The sequence below is a fragment of the Triturus cristatus genome, chromosome 9 (genome assembly GCF_964204655.1).
Source record: "Triturus cristatus chromosome 9, aTriCri1.1, whole genome shotgun sequence".
Classification (NCBI taxonomy): domain Eukaryota; kingdom Metazoa; phylum Chordata; class Amphibia; order Caudata; family Salamandridae; genus Triturus; species Triturus cristatus.
In genome coordinates, this window is record NC_140592.1 from 564,941,774 (window position 1) to 564,957,705 (window position 15,932).

The 15,932-nt window shown below is 50.2% G+C and overlaps 1 protein-coding gene and 1 long non-coding RNA gene across 2 annotated transcripts in view; one reads left to right on the forward strand and one right to left on the reverse strand.

Annotated features, from left to right (window-relative positions):
• Positions 1–15,932, forward strand: part of ERCC2 (ERCC excision repair 2, TFIIH core complex helicase subunit) — a 1,160,844-nt gene that overhangs the window by 75,174 nt on the left and 1,069,738 nt on the right. The window lies entirely within an intron of this gene.
• Positions 3,608–4,410, reverse strand: LOC146798295 (uncharacterized). The gene is made up of 3 exons (XR_014969144.1): positions 4,323–4,410; positions 4,096–4,194; positions 3,608–3,659 (listed from the first exon to the last, which is right to left on the reverse strand). It is a non-coding gene; the product is annotated as an uncharacterized LOC146798295 (long non-coding RNA).

Genomic DNA, 15,932 nt, shown 5'->3' on the forward strand with positions numbered 1-15,932 from the left:
TAGAGACCCCAAGCCTGGTGCATCCAGGAGGTTGGTCATACCACTGAAGTTCAGGGGCTTCCTTCTAACCTTGGCCCATGATATTCCCCTTGCAGGACATTTAGGCCAGAACAAGACTTGGGACAGGCTTGTCCCTCACTTTCACTGGCCCCATATGTCAGAAGATACTAAGGAGTTTTGTCGCTCCTGTGTCACCTGCCAAGCCAGTGGCAAATCAGGTGGCACCACAAAGGCCCCCCTCATACCATTACCTGTGGTGGGGGTCCCCTTTGAAAGAGTGGACATAGATATTGTAGGACCAATGGACCCACAAACAGCATCTGGGCACAGATTCATACTGGTGATAGTGGACCATGCCACCAGGTACCCAGAAGCAATTCCCCTGAGGACCACAACAGCTCCTGTTGTGGCAAGGGCCCTGCTTGGAGTATTCTCCAGAGTGGGCTTTCCAAAGGAGGTCATTTCTGACAGAGGTGCCAACTTTATGTCAGGATACTTGACTGCAATGTGGAAGGAGTGTGGTGTTAACTATAAGTTCACCACACCCTATCACCCACAGTGCAATGGGCTTGTTGAGAGATTCAACAAGACCCTAAAGGGAATGATAAAAGGATTACCAGACACGCTTAGGCGAAGATGGGACATCCTTTTACCCTGCCTTCTGTTTGCTTACAGAGAGGTCCCACAAAAGGGGGTTGGCTACAGCCCTTTTGAGCTTTTGTTTGGGCATCCTGTAAGAGGACCCCTGTGTTTGGTGAAGGAAGGATGGGAGAGACCTCTCAGACAACCCAAACTAGACATAGTGGATTATGTACTTGGTCTCCGCTCCAGGATGGCAGAGTATATGAAGAAGGCTTCTAAAAACCTTGAGGCGAGCCAAGAACTCCTTCTAGCTGTTCTATGATATAGCCTACCATATACTCTTAAAGTGCCTTATAATCTTAAACGGTTATGGTAACTATGGTTTGGCTTTATCAAAACATGTCGTGTAAGGTGTCTAACACTAGGGAATAATACCCCCATGCCATTTCTGGACATGAGAATATTATTCCCCCCTTCTAGAGGGAAAGACATGTTAAAATCATACTTCAACTGTTAGCCTCTGACCAAAGCCTCAGCATCACAAAATGGATGCTGCTGCCACGACACAAGTCTGACCTCCTGCAGCTGGGAGTGATCCCAGCCAGGGAGGCCTGGACAATAGGTTTCCTGCTTGGGGAGGTGCTAGCACCTCCCCAGACAGCCTTTAGTGTATTGGGGCAGGGTGGGCTGAAAGGAATGAGACATGCCTGGGGCACACAAGGTGTTCCTTGCATAGTCCAGTTCAAACCGGCGCTGGGGCACTCCAGCCCCAGCTCTGGCGCGAAACTGGACAAAGGGAAGTGGGTGTAATCACCCCCTCCCAGGTCCCACCCATAAGGCGTGACCTAGCAGGTATCCCAGCCCCCCAGATTAGTATAAGAGTGGGAGTTGGGCCTCAAGACTTTAGATTATCCTGAACCTGCAAAACTGAACAGAAACTCTGGACCTTCGACATTCGACGAAAGAAGAAGACTGAAGAATCTCCCTTGTAGCCAAGGAGTGGCTACCCTGTGCAAACAGGCACCATCAAGAGACTACCCTTTGCTTTGCGACCGTTCTACGAGGAACCGACTGCAGAGCCCGACCAGAGCCTTGACTTCCAGACTTCTCCGACCCTCATCCACATCTGCAGCAGAGCTGAGATCCGTGGAGGCGACGAGCGACGTGGGACCGGCTACCTGGGAAAAGTGGCTAGTAACTTACAGCGCAGCTTCTGAGGTACCCTCGAAGTTGTGCACCGGGGATTGAGAAGCCCCAACCCCAAGCACCATCTGCACCGAAGATCAGCCCCCCCACACTCCACGAGTCCTGCGTGGGGCCCTTCAGCATTTTCCTGCTTGCCGCGTCTGTCCGGTTGCTTGCCCGCTGGCTAGTGGCCTCTGTGACGACGCACCCTGAAATCTTCTGCGCTGGTTTGGCTCCTCCAGACTGGCTCCCGCTTCTCTGCAAAGAAGAAGCACCCCAGACCTCCCTGGTCTGCACCAGAAGCAAGTCCTTTGTTCTTCGTGGGTTCCGCTTGCCAAGGCTTGGTGAGTCCTAGTCCAACTTCGACGCCGCCGACAGCAAGAGCCTTCGTGGGACAGCTCGCCTCCTGGTCCTGGTCGTCTTCGACGCTTCCTGGTCCTCCTGGCTGCAGCGACAAGCTTCACCTTCACCTGCAACTCTTCACGACATCGCCTGGTTCCTTCCTGGTTCCACGTGGTCACTGGCTAGTGACCTTGACTCTGTCCCCTCTGCTTGCAGGTTTCTTCTCTTCTTGATCCCAGCCTTGGGATCCACCGGACACTCTCCCCTGACTGCCTGTCAGCATCTTTCTTCAGGCATCCATAGGAGTCGACGACGAAAACGACGCATCTTCACCCCTATGCACCCGCAGCCTGTGGGCTAGGTAACTTGGGTACTCCGGTGCTCATCAGGATAGTGACTATCCTAGTGTCTAGTTTTCAAGTCTCAACTTCCTAGCTACTCCGGAAGTGTCCTAAATCTATCTATTTCTAAACTGTAATATTGCTATTGACTTTTACGCGTGAGTGTTTCCACTCTGCACACGAATCCCGTGGGCCTCCCACTTCCTAACTAACGCTAGTGTAGTGTAGCCCCAGCGATTCCCTAGGCCTAGGCCTATTCTATTTCCGTGACAGTGGTTCTTATACCACTTATTTAGTATATGGTTTGCGTGGCCCCTAGGGCCTAACTGTATTACTTACCTGTGTGACTTACTGTATGCATTAATAAGACTGTGTTGTACTTACCTCTAATCTCATAAAGAGTGCTGAGGGTTTGCTTAGAATAAATACACTTTATTTTATATATATATATCTGTTGTGGTGTCCTTTCATTTGGTATTCAAGGGATTATATATGGTATCACAGCTGGCTTCACATGCCATTCAGAGTTTAGCCTAAGACTGCTCTTGTCCATGCTACCACTAGGATAGCTGGTCTATAAGGTTGACTTTACAACCAATCACCATAAGGGTATTTGGACTGATATAGGGTGTACACTATAACTAGTGACATCATACATCAGGCCAACTTCTCACAATGAGGCTGAGGGGAAAAAATTGAAAGTCCGATAGGGACCCGTCTCAGCATCTCCTTTTTAGAACTGCCGGTGCTGAGCACCGCCAGGACCCGGCCTACTGAAAGCCCTGGGTATAGCCCACAGGACACGCCGAATTTCAAACGAGTAAGAGACTGGAGGCAACTGTGCTACTAAAGTCAGATGAACTGGCTGAGCAGGTTCACTCTTGTATAACCTGTCAGGAGACAAGGCCCCAAGGGTGATGGAATAAAACAATGATTTACACAAAATAGAAGAGCCACCAACGACAGACAAAGGTTAAGCACTTAAATTCCCAAGTATGGTTATATCAAAAACGGTGCATCCACTTCCAGCATCCGTCGTTGGAAGATGCTATAATGATCCAAAAAGTTCACAAACATAAGGAAGGTGCACTCAATACAAGAGTCATTCAGATCCACAAATCTTATCCGTTGATATTTCAAGTTTATTCCAAATTTAATCGGCAAACAGACAACGCGTTTCGTCCCTTTTGCCAGGGGACTTCTTCAGGGCTGCAGAAGTAACGTAAAAACATAAAAAAGCACAAATATAATGCGACAACCAACAAAAATACATAACAAAGTACAAATATATAAATACAATTTGATCAATAACAAACATACACATTTATACAACATTATATGTATACAAACAACACAAAACACACACATTACATGTAACGTGTTTTGCTGGGCATATAATACAGATATAGAAATCAAAGCGTACTGTATCTGAATCTAAAACTACATACATCTTTTAGTTAATTGAAGGAAAGAACTAGTTTAGTAGAACATACAAGAAAGAAGAAAGGAGAAAAAAGGAAAAGAAGTAATTGTGATAGTAAAAACTGAAAGTGTATAGGACCAACATAACTATACAAAAAAATATAAATAGACTCTGAACCAGAACATATTCCATGGCATTAAAAATATATGTATACCGTCTCACCTAAAGATCAAACGAGATACGGCTAATTTCGCCACAGCAACTTAATAATAGCCAAAGCGTCCATAAACCACGCAAAGTTCATCACATATGTATCCCAATCTGAAAGTCAAAATAAGAAAGGGCAAGTAGATGCATAATCTATCTAATCTTTAGTGTAAAGCACAATTATAGCGTATTTTCTAAAAAATAATAATAATAAACTAGGTATGTTTACAAAGGTGACTTACGTATTCATCAAAGGTATATAGCGGCATAGTGAGTATCGTCATAGGTAAGTTCTAGATTATAAGAGGCTTCATAATAATTGCACTCTCAATCTAAAAGCAAAGGACAAATAAAATGAAATGAAAAAGGCAATTTGACAAAGGCCCATCAACACTCTCAATTGTTTAGACAGGCAAATACATAAACACAAAGACATGAGAAACACCAACATGAATCCCTAGTATATGCAGCAGTAATGCGCAAAAATTCATAGGGCAACTTATCACTAATATCCAATGTCCTTAGGTCAAGGTAGCACCGTTTTTTTAGGAAGCAACACTGGTAATCATAAAAATGACTACTATAAACATATAGTATATTGTCTGACTAATAAGTGCCAATCCCTATTATAGATTTCCCTTGGGACAATTTATGGCAATCTTGCTAAATGTATCAATAATCATCCCTGGACTATAGTAATCAGATAGTAATCTTAAACATATCTGTTAACTTACAAAAAAGTTTTTGTGTGTGTAATGCTCATATATCTTGTAGCATATGGCAGCAAGAGTATAATCTTAGTTGATAACCTAATTAGAGGTACCCAGTGTAAAGCGCATTACGCCATAAGTCAAAGCATAAACCCAAGCGCTGCATATAAATCGCAACTAGGTTATGTAACCACTTTCTCAATATCGCAGTGAATATAATCATACTATATAATAAAATAGTCGCCAAATAAAACCGTGTTTCACCACAAAGATAAGGCAAGCTATTGTATAGTATGTCCAACTGCACTTACTAATAATCACATGAAAGGCAGTATAATACCTGACATACAACTCTATTGCCCATAAGAGATACATCACATTGCGCCGCAACTTGAGAAAAAGACCAGGGCGCTACGTATCGAGCGCGGTTGCAAATTAAAGCAAACTTTAAAAACAATTCAACAGTGTGTACTCACTTGTAGTCGCATGGAGAGCAGCATGATAACTGGCCATCAAACCTTTCCTGCAGGACGCGGCAGGTTATAACACCAAATTGGGTGCAACGTTAATGACGTAGCCTGCGTGGTGACGCGTCATCTAGCAAAACCAACATCAAAAACGGCCTCCGTACAAAGATGTTTTAAAGAGCGGTCGCCATCTTTGAATGGGCAATAATTAACCGATCTTTCGGCGCAATACGAACTATAAGTGGGATTAACATAATGATCTGAATATCGATCATCTAAAAGAGACAAATTAGAAAACTACACACAAATATTTTAACTATAAATTAGTATTTTATCAGAAAAGCTGCCGAAGTTATAACATGTGACAAATAAAACGACATATGAGATGCTTGTTATAATAGCCCAAATCAAACCTAGAAAAACAAGCAATGATAGCAATCACAAGCCCCAAATGTCCTTAAATCGGCACGCATAATACGGGAGACTGTATTAGAAGTGATCCAGCACAAACGCCATGTCAAAGTATGACAGTAATGCATAGCTTATCCTATAATATGTGCTAGAGTGACGTTCGTGTTGTTTGAATAGTTAGAAACAATACTGAGTAAAGAGCCCAAAATAGACCTATAATTCTATCTACATGGCAATCTTAAACAGTATACTGCGTCACATCACGGCAGCCTCAGAGGCATAAGATAAACCCCATGACCAGGATCAGGAATTAAAAAGGAAAAGAAAAGAAGAGAAAGGAAAAAAGAAAAAAGAAAAAGAAGAAGAAAGAGGGGGAATATATGTACAGCATGGAAGAGAGATAAAAATAGATATAAATAAAATCATTCTTCAAGAAATACGTGAAAGATACTATCGCAAAAAATATGAATATACATCTTTACCATATTATCATACACATGTTAGTCAACTTTCTGGTAAATATCACTAAGGGACACCAGAGGGGCCCCGTCCTGGATACTTGTGAACAGTTTGTTGATTTTCTCCCAAGTGCTGAAAAGTGAGATTTGAAACAGAGTATAATCGAACAGAATGTTAGTAATCTTAACACTCCAAGACTCAGAAATATTATTTGAAACAGAGCATATTTGAAAGGACACAGCTATTTGATTTGAAAGGAAACAGGTCTCAGGTTTTATACAAATCCCAGAGCTCATCCCAGGAAGTAATGAAGCTCTTTATCTGTATTGTGGCCCATCTCTGTGGCCCTCAGACGACTTATCCATTTAGCCTCCTTGCGTCTAACCAGGAGCTCCCTATTGCCACCTCTTTAGCCGATTGGAACATGGTCAATACCATGAAACCAAAAAGTGCTGTCATTTGGATGTATTTCTTTGTAGTGTACGCTCAAGGGGTATCTATTGTCGCCATTTAGTATCGCCCTGCGATGTTCTTGTATCCTAACTTTTAATTGGCGAACCGTGCTCCCCACATAGATGATACCACAGGGACATCCTATTACATAAATAACATGTGTTGTATTGCAATTTATAAAATGTAGTATGTCAAATGTTCTCGAGGTATTATTGAAACTTGTTTTTATTGGCATTTGTTAGTACTGTTGTTACATATCAGTATTGGATCGCAGTATCATTAAGCACATGTTGCCAGTCTGATGAAATCAATCTTGACATTTATAAACATCTTTGCTGCAGTTATATGCAATGCGACAGGTGTTTGCCGTATAACAGACCAAACCAGGGAGGGGGGGAGGGAACTAGGGGCAGTCATGGACTATTAGAGAAGGGTCAACTAGACTACAGCACATGTGGTCCGTAAGGTAACCGGTGAGGCATCGCATTGGAAACTCCTGGCCGCAGCGCGACGAAGCAGGCGGACCCATGGCATAGGCACAGGCCTCGGGGCAGCGGGGATAGGAACCTAGTCACTCCGGGGTGAGTGTAAAGTGTTAGGGGGGGCGTCTGCCGAGTGGGTATGTGTCGCGCATAGCCGCGTGGCAGTAGGGAGAGGTCGCGGCTGCGTCCTGATCAGCTAGGGGTTGGGTTTGTTTAAACTGATGCATCAACAGCGCCCACTCCAGGGATATCGGGGTTTTGCGTGTACCCTTCGCCTCCTCCTCTCGCAGGGTATCCTCCTCAGCCGTAGACCATTTGAGCACCGCTCCCCTCCATGCCGCCAGCGGGGGACCCGCAGGGGAACGCCAATGCATAGCTATGCATCGTTTAGCCAGGAGGTGTGCTAATGAGACGAATCGTATGGGCACTTTATGCCGCTTCTTCCGGCCCATTATTCCCAGTGCGCAGTACTCCCAGATATCTAGGTGGGGCAACCCCGTAAGGTCCCGAAGGGTCTCGTGGATAGTCGACCTGTATGCCCGGATCCCCGGGCACGACCAAAACATTTGGAGGAAATCGGCGTCTGGCGCCTGGCAGCGGGGGCAGAGGAATATTGTGTCGGGGTAAAAATGCTGGAGGCGCGTTGGGGTCAAGTAGGCCCTATGAAGAATATAATATTGTATATTTTTGAAGCGGGCATTCCGAGACACTTTTTTGGGGAATTCGAGTGCCCTGTCCCACTCATTATCGTGAAACGCCCGCCCCACCTCTTCCTCCCATAGGGCCCGTAGGGGCGTCAATGATGAGGGTGTCAACTCCCGGATGGATTTGTATAGCCAGGTCGTGAGGTGACGACCCCGTCCCATTCGCAGTATCATGTGAAGGACCGGATGCGTGGGGGGCTCTCCTAACGTGAGATCACAGTATGGTCGAAAATGGCTAAGGAGCTGGCGGTGCCGCAAAAATTGTCCCGGGGGGGGGGGAGTTGCTGGAATGGTCGGAGATGTCCCTCCGCAAAAAGCATTTCTGCCTCGGTGACCTCCCTAGATGTCCACTCTCGGAGCATGGCAGGGGTGAAGAACTGGGTGTCTTTAGGCCAGCCCACCAGAGGAAGCAACGGTGAATACGAAGGCCTGTCAGGTGCGAGTCGGTGGATGCGCCGGATGCATCCCCGGGCCACCTCCACTTGGAGGGGGTAAGTCCCCGTCGGGCGGGATCCTGGCACAAGCAAACGACATAGTTCCGGTGTCGTTATCCGACCCGCGGTCGTGTATGTTTCGGACGTGTGCCTGTCGGCTGTCCAATAGGAGAGCCATTGAAGCTGCGCCGCTAGGAAATAGGCTTCGAACGAGGGGGCTCCAAGACCTCCTTGTGTCGTGGGCAATTTCAGTTTTGCCAGCGCAATTCTGTGTCGTCCCTTGCCCCATTTTAAGTATCCAAGTAGGGTGTCCAGCTCTTTAAAGAAGGATCGAGGCGGCATCACAGGAAGATTAGTAAAATAATAGAGGAGACACGGGACTAGTACCATTTTAGCTAGGGCCACGCGGCCAGTCGGGGCCAGCGGGAGTTGCCGCCAGAACCCGACGGTGGAGCGGATAGAGGCGAGGGCCGTACGATGGTTACCCTCGAAAAGGTCAGAGGGTGAGTGATAGAGGCGAATCCCTAGATAACGAGGGGCCTCCGCCATCCAGTTTAGTCTCTGATCCCCGATCCACACCTCCTGAGGTGGAGAGTCGGGGTGTAGAGGGTACACCACAGATTTCTCCCAGTTCACCTTCAAGCCGGAAACTTCTGCGAACTCGGTCAAGGTGAGCCCGAGGGAGGTTAGGTCCGCGGTGACATCCCGTATATACAGGAGGAGGTCGTCGGCATACAGTGAGACACAGTGCGTGGTGTCCGCGAGTGGTATGCCCCAGTCCCGACCCTCCCTCCGGAGACGGATAGCCAGGGGTTCCACAGCCAGCGCGAATAACGGGGGTGAGAGGGGGCAGCCTTGTCTGGTACCCCTGTGTATTGCGATTGCCGAAGAGATACGACGGCCAATGCGGATTCGGGAAGTGAGTTTGGTGTATAGGAGGCGGGTGTAGGCTACCAGCTTGGGGCCGAGCCCAGCACGCAGGAGAACCGAGAACAGGTATTGCCACGTCAGTGTGTCGAAGGCTTTCTCGAGGTCCAAGATCAGGCACGCCGCTCTGGGGAAGCGGTCACCAATCTGGTCCTGGATATGGAACAGGCGTCGTATGTTCTGGGAGGTATTCCTGCCCGGTACGAATCCACATTGGTCAGCATGTACTAGTGGACACACCACCCGGGAGTATCTTTCTGCCAATATTTTCCCTAGAATTTTGCAGTCGGCTGAAAGGAGTGTTATGGGTCGATAAGAAGCTAACAGCTGTGGGTCACGGTTGGGCTTTGGAAAAGTGACAATTAACGATTCTCTCATGGATCTGGGTAATTCGCCTGCACGTAGTGCCGTGTCCAGTACCGTCGATAGACGAGGGGTCAGCAGGGAAGCGAAGGTGACATAGTATTCTAGCGGGAACCCGTCGAGGCCCGGGGCTTTGTTTCGGGCCAATGTACGTATGGCATGTGTGATCTCCGAGGTATGGATGGCTGTGTCCAGGTCCGCTTTCTCTGCAGTAGAGATCCGCGGGAGAGGGAGAGAGTCAAGGAAGCGGTCGATCGCCCCCTGACTTCATGCTCTAGGGCGGCCATAGACTTCCGAGTAATATTGACGGAATTCTTGCAGAATCTCGTCCTGGGAGTGTACCAGAACGCCGCGTTGCGTTCGTATGGACGTGATGGGTCGTACCTCCGCGTCTTGTTTTGCTAGCCACGCTAGCAACGAGCCCGTCTTGTCGCGGTCTTTGTGCATCCGAGTCGCATATGTCCGAAAGTTGTATCGCCGCATATCTTTACATGCTCCCTGATACTCCGATTTAGCATGGGCCAGCTGCGTTGCCGCTGCCGCCGATTGGTCGGTGAGTTTTGTGGCGTTAGCAAGCCGTTTCTCAGCTTTCTCGAGAGCCTGTTCCAGGGTACGTTTCACCCCGGCGCGCTGTTGAATGCAATCTCCCCTGGCTACCACCTTAAAGCTGTCCCATTCGATCAGGGTGGAGGATGCCGACCCCGCGTTTCGGGCGAAATATTCTCGGATGCTACCCTCTTGTTCGTGGGCGAAGCCCGGATCCGCCAGACAATCGCGTGGGAGGCGCCATGTGGGGACGGGGGGGTGTGGAGGTCTCCATTGAAGACTTAGCACATGCGCATCGTGGTCTGATAAGAATCTACCCAGGTAATCCGTGTGACGGATCTGAGGGAGCACCGCTGCCGTGCATAAGAACCGGTCCAGCCGGACTTGGAGATTGTGAGGAGCAGAGTAGAAGGAGTACATGCGTGTATGAGGGTACTGTAATCGCCACGCGTCTGTGAGTGACCAGTGCGCAACCCATGCCTTAAATCTATCTATTTGTCTGTATGCAGGGGAGCGTGGTAGAGGGAGGCAGGAGCGATCTAATTCGGGATCCAGGATGCAATTGTAATCTCCCCCAAGAATCCAGGGCACGTGTGTGAATTGGGCTAGGGTTTTCGTAAGTCTATCCCAAAATTTATCCTGGTCGACATTCGGAGCGTAAATGCTGCCCAATAGGACGGCCTGTCCGTCGAGTAGTCCCTCCAACAGGACGAACCGACCCTCCCCGTCTACCACCCGTTGGAGCTCCCGGAATGGGGTACCCGGTCGAACCCAGATCAGCGCGCCGCGGGCGAATGATGAGTATGTTGTAGCGCAAACAAGGCCTCGCCATTTCGCCTGTACCCTGCTTACTTCCGCTGCACAAACATGTGTTTCTTGCAATAGGAGTATGGATGCTGCTTGGCGCTTCGCATAAGCGTAGATCGCATATCGCTTGCGGGGGTGTGAAGGCCGCGGGCATTTAGCGTGAGTATGTTAACGTCTGTTACACTCGCCCTCTGTGCCATGGTTAGTGCTTCGGGGGTGTGGGCCGAGGGAGCTGCTGGTTCGAGTGGTCGTTGTGTGGGGACCTAGGGGTTCCCTGCGCTGCTGCCTAAGTATGGACCAGTGATCCCGGCCTCTGGGGCATGTGGTCGGGCGGGTGTAGGGTGCCATGACGTGTCGGATGTGGAAGAACTGGGAAATAAATGGAATGCTGGGGTACGGGAAACGGTCCCAATGCAAAGGACTCATCATTTAAGGGACGATTTGTCCAAACTTCTCCCTGTAACACCGGGGGAGTGAACCTGTACTATGTGTTGGGGGGTGGCGACCTGAAGCTGAGTGCCTGTGCGTCTAGCAGGCATGCAAGAGGATCATTACGCGGCGCTAGGGCTGTGCCAAGCTCGACATCTGCACTAGTGGGTGCATATTGACTATAACTCATAAGGATACAAAGTAGGCAGTCCATTGTTCTTGAGAGCATCAAGATGAGGAGGGGGACACCTGCCCATCCAGTAGTCCTTCTGCCGTTTGAGGGGTGACCCCAGATGGCTCTACGGCGCCCACCCCTGATGCGGTGTCATCACTGTCATTTTCACTCTCTGAGGAGAAGATGTGCGGAGGGCAATCAATGGAGTCGGTCTGCTGGGTGGAGCTGAGATCTATGACCGCCTGTAATGCTTCCCGTCGCTCCTTCATAATCTGCTCCAGATCCGGCGAGTCATGGGCACCAGAGGTTGCTTTCATTTCCGTGTGACGAGACTTCGTGGGGCGCTTTTTTTGGGGTCGGAAAGTGTTGTATGGCGAGCTGTTTCTGGGGCGGGCATCGGGCGTCCGCGTGCAGTGTTGTTCCGCCCATTCGTGCGCCGCTTCGGCGGTCGTGAAGAAGACTGAGGAGCCCTTGTAGAGGACCTTGAGGCGAGCCGGATAGAGCAACGCGTACTGCATGTTGTTGTCCCGCAATTTCCGTTTGACGTCCAGGAAAGTGGAGCGCTGCTGTTGCACCGCTCGAGTGTAGTCTGGGAAAATCATTACCTGCTTATCCTCTATTCGGAGTGGTGCCGCCTGACGTGCCGCTCGGAGCACCGCGTCTCGATCTCGAAAGTGCAGGAATTTTGCGAGTAGTGGTCGAGGGGCCGCTCCGGGAATGGGCCTCCGGGCTGGCACCCTGTGGGCTCGTTCGATCGAGAAAAACGCGGTGCGGTCCGCCGCCGGGGTGAAGGATTTGATCCAAGTGTCTAGATAGTCTATGGGGTGTGTTCCTTCGATCCCCTCCGGCAGCCCCACCACTCGAATATTGCAGCGTCTCAAGCGGCCTTCCAAGTCCTGCGCCCTTTCCTCCACCGCAGTCAAGCGGGTGAGGATGCCCTGGATTGTCGACTGTTGTTCTTTCAATGCGGGCTGTATTTCCTCCATCGTCCATTCCTCCGCTCGCACCCGGTCCGCCAGCTTGCGATGATCATCCCGGAGCAGATTAACTTCCGTCGTCAACGTGCCTAGCCGCTCCTCCATCGAGATCCGGGAGAGTTCAATAGCTGCGAGGACTTTATCCAGTTTGTCCGATATAGAGAGATCCGACGAGGGCACGACATTGGGGGACCAAGTAGAAGATTTTGGCATCTTTTCCGGAGCGGTCTCCGGCACCGCACTCTGTTGCGTGGACCTTGGTTTCCCCATGGCTGAGTGGTACTGAGGAGGTGTGCCCGGCTGACCTCGGTGCCTTATCAGGTGTAGGAGACGGGGATGGGCCCACTTAGTGCAATTGTGGTTCCCCAGCAGGAGGGGGGAGGAAAAAGGTCTCAAAGAGGGGCTGGGGATTCTCGTTCGCCCAGGGGTCCAGGCACGGGGCAGCGTCCGCTGAGGCCGGCGAGGGGGGGAGGGCCTCACAGGAGCGTTTTGGTCGGCTAATCACCTCTTCCTCATGGAGCCAGACATACAGCCGGGGCAGTTCACGTCACGTCGCGGGTACACCACATAGTTGTCGTCCTCGTAGGTCGTGGGGCTCCGTGGAGGGAACACAGCGCTGCCACACTACGTGCGGGCGGCCCCACTCAGGCCAGGCAGGGGGTGCGCCCGATTGGTAACGAAGCGTGGGGTCTCAGTGGCCCCGCCCCCGGCCGTGGTCTCCCCCGTCCCCACGCCACGCACCTTGTATTCCGGGGACCAGCAGCGTCTTGGTGGCACCCCGCTGCGTCTTCCGCTGGAGTGGAGGGGGGGGAAGGGCCCACACGGGAGGGGCTCCCGCTGTGGGTCGTCGAGCCGATCAGGCGGCTAGATGAGGGTCAGGCAGCACCTCTCGCCCCCGTCCGGGCAAGTCCAAGGCCCACGTCGGTGCGCCGCGCCGCTACTCCTCCTCCTGGGTCGCAGTCGCAGTAGGCCCCTGGGGCCGGCCAGCGGGGGAGAAGAGGGGGCGGGGGAGGGGAGACGGCCAGGTCCGCTCCCGATCCCCGTTTAGGAACCACGTGCGTGAGGAAGTTAGCTCACCTTTGCTCCTCCGCCGAGTGTGTCACAGTCCGGGGAGTCCGGGTTCCGCTGCGGGCAGGCGCGGCCCTCAGAACGCCTGCCGCCGTGTCCCCGAGTCGTTGTCAGGCTGTTTGTTATGCTGCTGGCGCCATCTTCAATGTCGCGGCGCAGGAGGCTTCCCGCGCCGCGGCTCCCCATGGAATGGATCTCTCCGGCGATTGCGGGACTCCGCTGGCACCGTACCCACAGCTGTATGGGCTCCGCAGGATCTGTGCCCGGCAAGCAGTCCCGGCGCCGCTCTCAGGTCAGCAGTACAGGCGCCCGAGAAGGGAGCTTCAGCGGTTCATGTCCGCCATCGTGGCTGCCGAAGCCACGCCCAGTTCTCGAGGTATTGTAAATGAACTTACTGGTTTTATTTTTACCATCGTTTGATCTTTAGGTGAGACGGTATACATATATTTTTAATGCCATGGAATATGTTCTGGTTCAGAGTCTATTTATATTTTTTTGTATAGTTATGTTGGTCCTATACACTTTCAGTTTTTACTATCACAATTACTTCTTTTCCTTTTTTCTCCTTTCTTCTTTCTTGTATGTCCTACTAAACTAGTTCTTTCCTTCAATTAACTAAAAGATGTATGTAGTTTTAGATTCAGATACAGTACGCTTTGATTTCTATATCTGTATTGTATGCCCAGCAAAACACGTTACATGTAATGTGTGTGTTTTGTGTTGTTTTTATACATATAATGTTGTATATATGTGTATGTTTGTTATTGACCAAATTGTATTTTATTTTTTTTTAAACTTATTTTTATTGCCATTTTCATATTTCATACATTGTACACCATTCATATTCTTCAAGTGGTCGTATCCGATCATACATCCTGCAATGGTACTTAACAACTGTACTGATTGATGATTCGTCACCAGGAAGCATAAACAATGCATACAGATATCGTGACGTTCATATCCTGCGATCTCGGGTTCCATATATGGCAAAGGAACTGGGGTTTAACATAGGCATAAACTAGGGAATGGATATGGAAGAATATGTCCAATTACACTAGTGAGGGAATGTAGCGTCGTGATGGTGAGGCACCTCTGATACTTATGTTTGCCTATCCTAGTCGGTGCGACCGAGAATCGTAATAGTGTGACTGAAGCTAGAGCTTGTCAAGAGCTCACGTGGTTGGGAGTCTACGGAATCAGGTGGGCAGGGCCTGTAACTGTGTACTCTGGATTAGTTGTGTAGATGCGTCGTCTGGTGGGTCGGCCCTCGGGGAGAGTTGCCCAAACTGGTACAATAACATGGCCCATTCCATTGATATAGGATGCTTGCGGGTCCCTTTCACCTCCTCCTCCCGTAGTGTCTCCTCCTCCGCCGCCGCCCATTTGTGCGTAGCTCCCACCCACGCCGCCACCGGAGGACCGGTGGGGGAACGCCAATGCATGGCTATGCTGCGTTTGGCCAAGAGCACCGCTAAGGAGAGGAAGCGAGTCTGCACCTTGTGCTGCTTACTTACGCGAAAGATGCCTATGGCACTGGCCTCCCAAGTGTTCATGCAAGTTAGCCCAGTGAGGGTACCCAAAGCAGTGTGAATGTGGTGCCAGAAGATTTGAATGACGGAGCAGCTCCAAAACATATGCTGGAAGTCTGCACTGTGCTCATGACATCTGGGGCATAGGAACTGAGTGTCAGGGTAGAATCATTGGAGGCGTGCAGGTGTTAGATAGGCCCTGTGTAGGATGTAATATTGGATGTTTTTAAAAACGTGCGTTTCTAGAGACCTTCTTAGGGTATCTCAAAGCTCTCTCCCACTCCCCCTCATGGAGCACCCGCCCGATCTCCGCCTCCCAGGTGGCCCGGAGGGTCTCCAATGGTTTATTAGTCAATTCTCGTATGGCTTTATAAAGCCATGTAGTTAGATGGCGTCCTGCTCCCATGTGTAGGATCGTGTGGAGCACTGGGTGTGTGTGTGGTTCCCCTTTACTTAGGTCCTGATGCGGTCGGTAGCTATCTAGGAGTTGGCGGTGAAGCAGGAATTGTCCTGGGGGGAGCTCGTACTCCTCCACCAAACTAAGGAACGGTCTTAGTTGCCCGTCCTCGAAAAGGGACGCCGCCTCCGTTAAGCCACACCTCGTCCATGTGCGAAGCGCGCTATTTGTGTAGTAGTGTTCCCGATTGGGCCATCCTACCAGAGTGAGTAGAGGGGAGTACAACGGGGTCCCCGGGGACATGCGGTGTATCCGCAACATGCACTTACGCGCGACCAACACCTGTAAAGGGTACGTGGGCTTTGGGTGTGTGCCAGGGAGGAGCAAGCGACGGATCTCCTGAACCGATACCTGTCCTGCGATGGTATGAGTTTCCACATTATACCTGTCTGCTGTCCAATGAGACAGCCATTGCAGTTGTGCTGCCAAGAAGTAGGCTTCGAATGATGGGGCT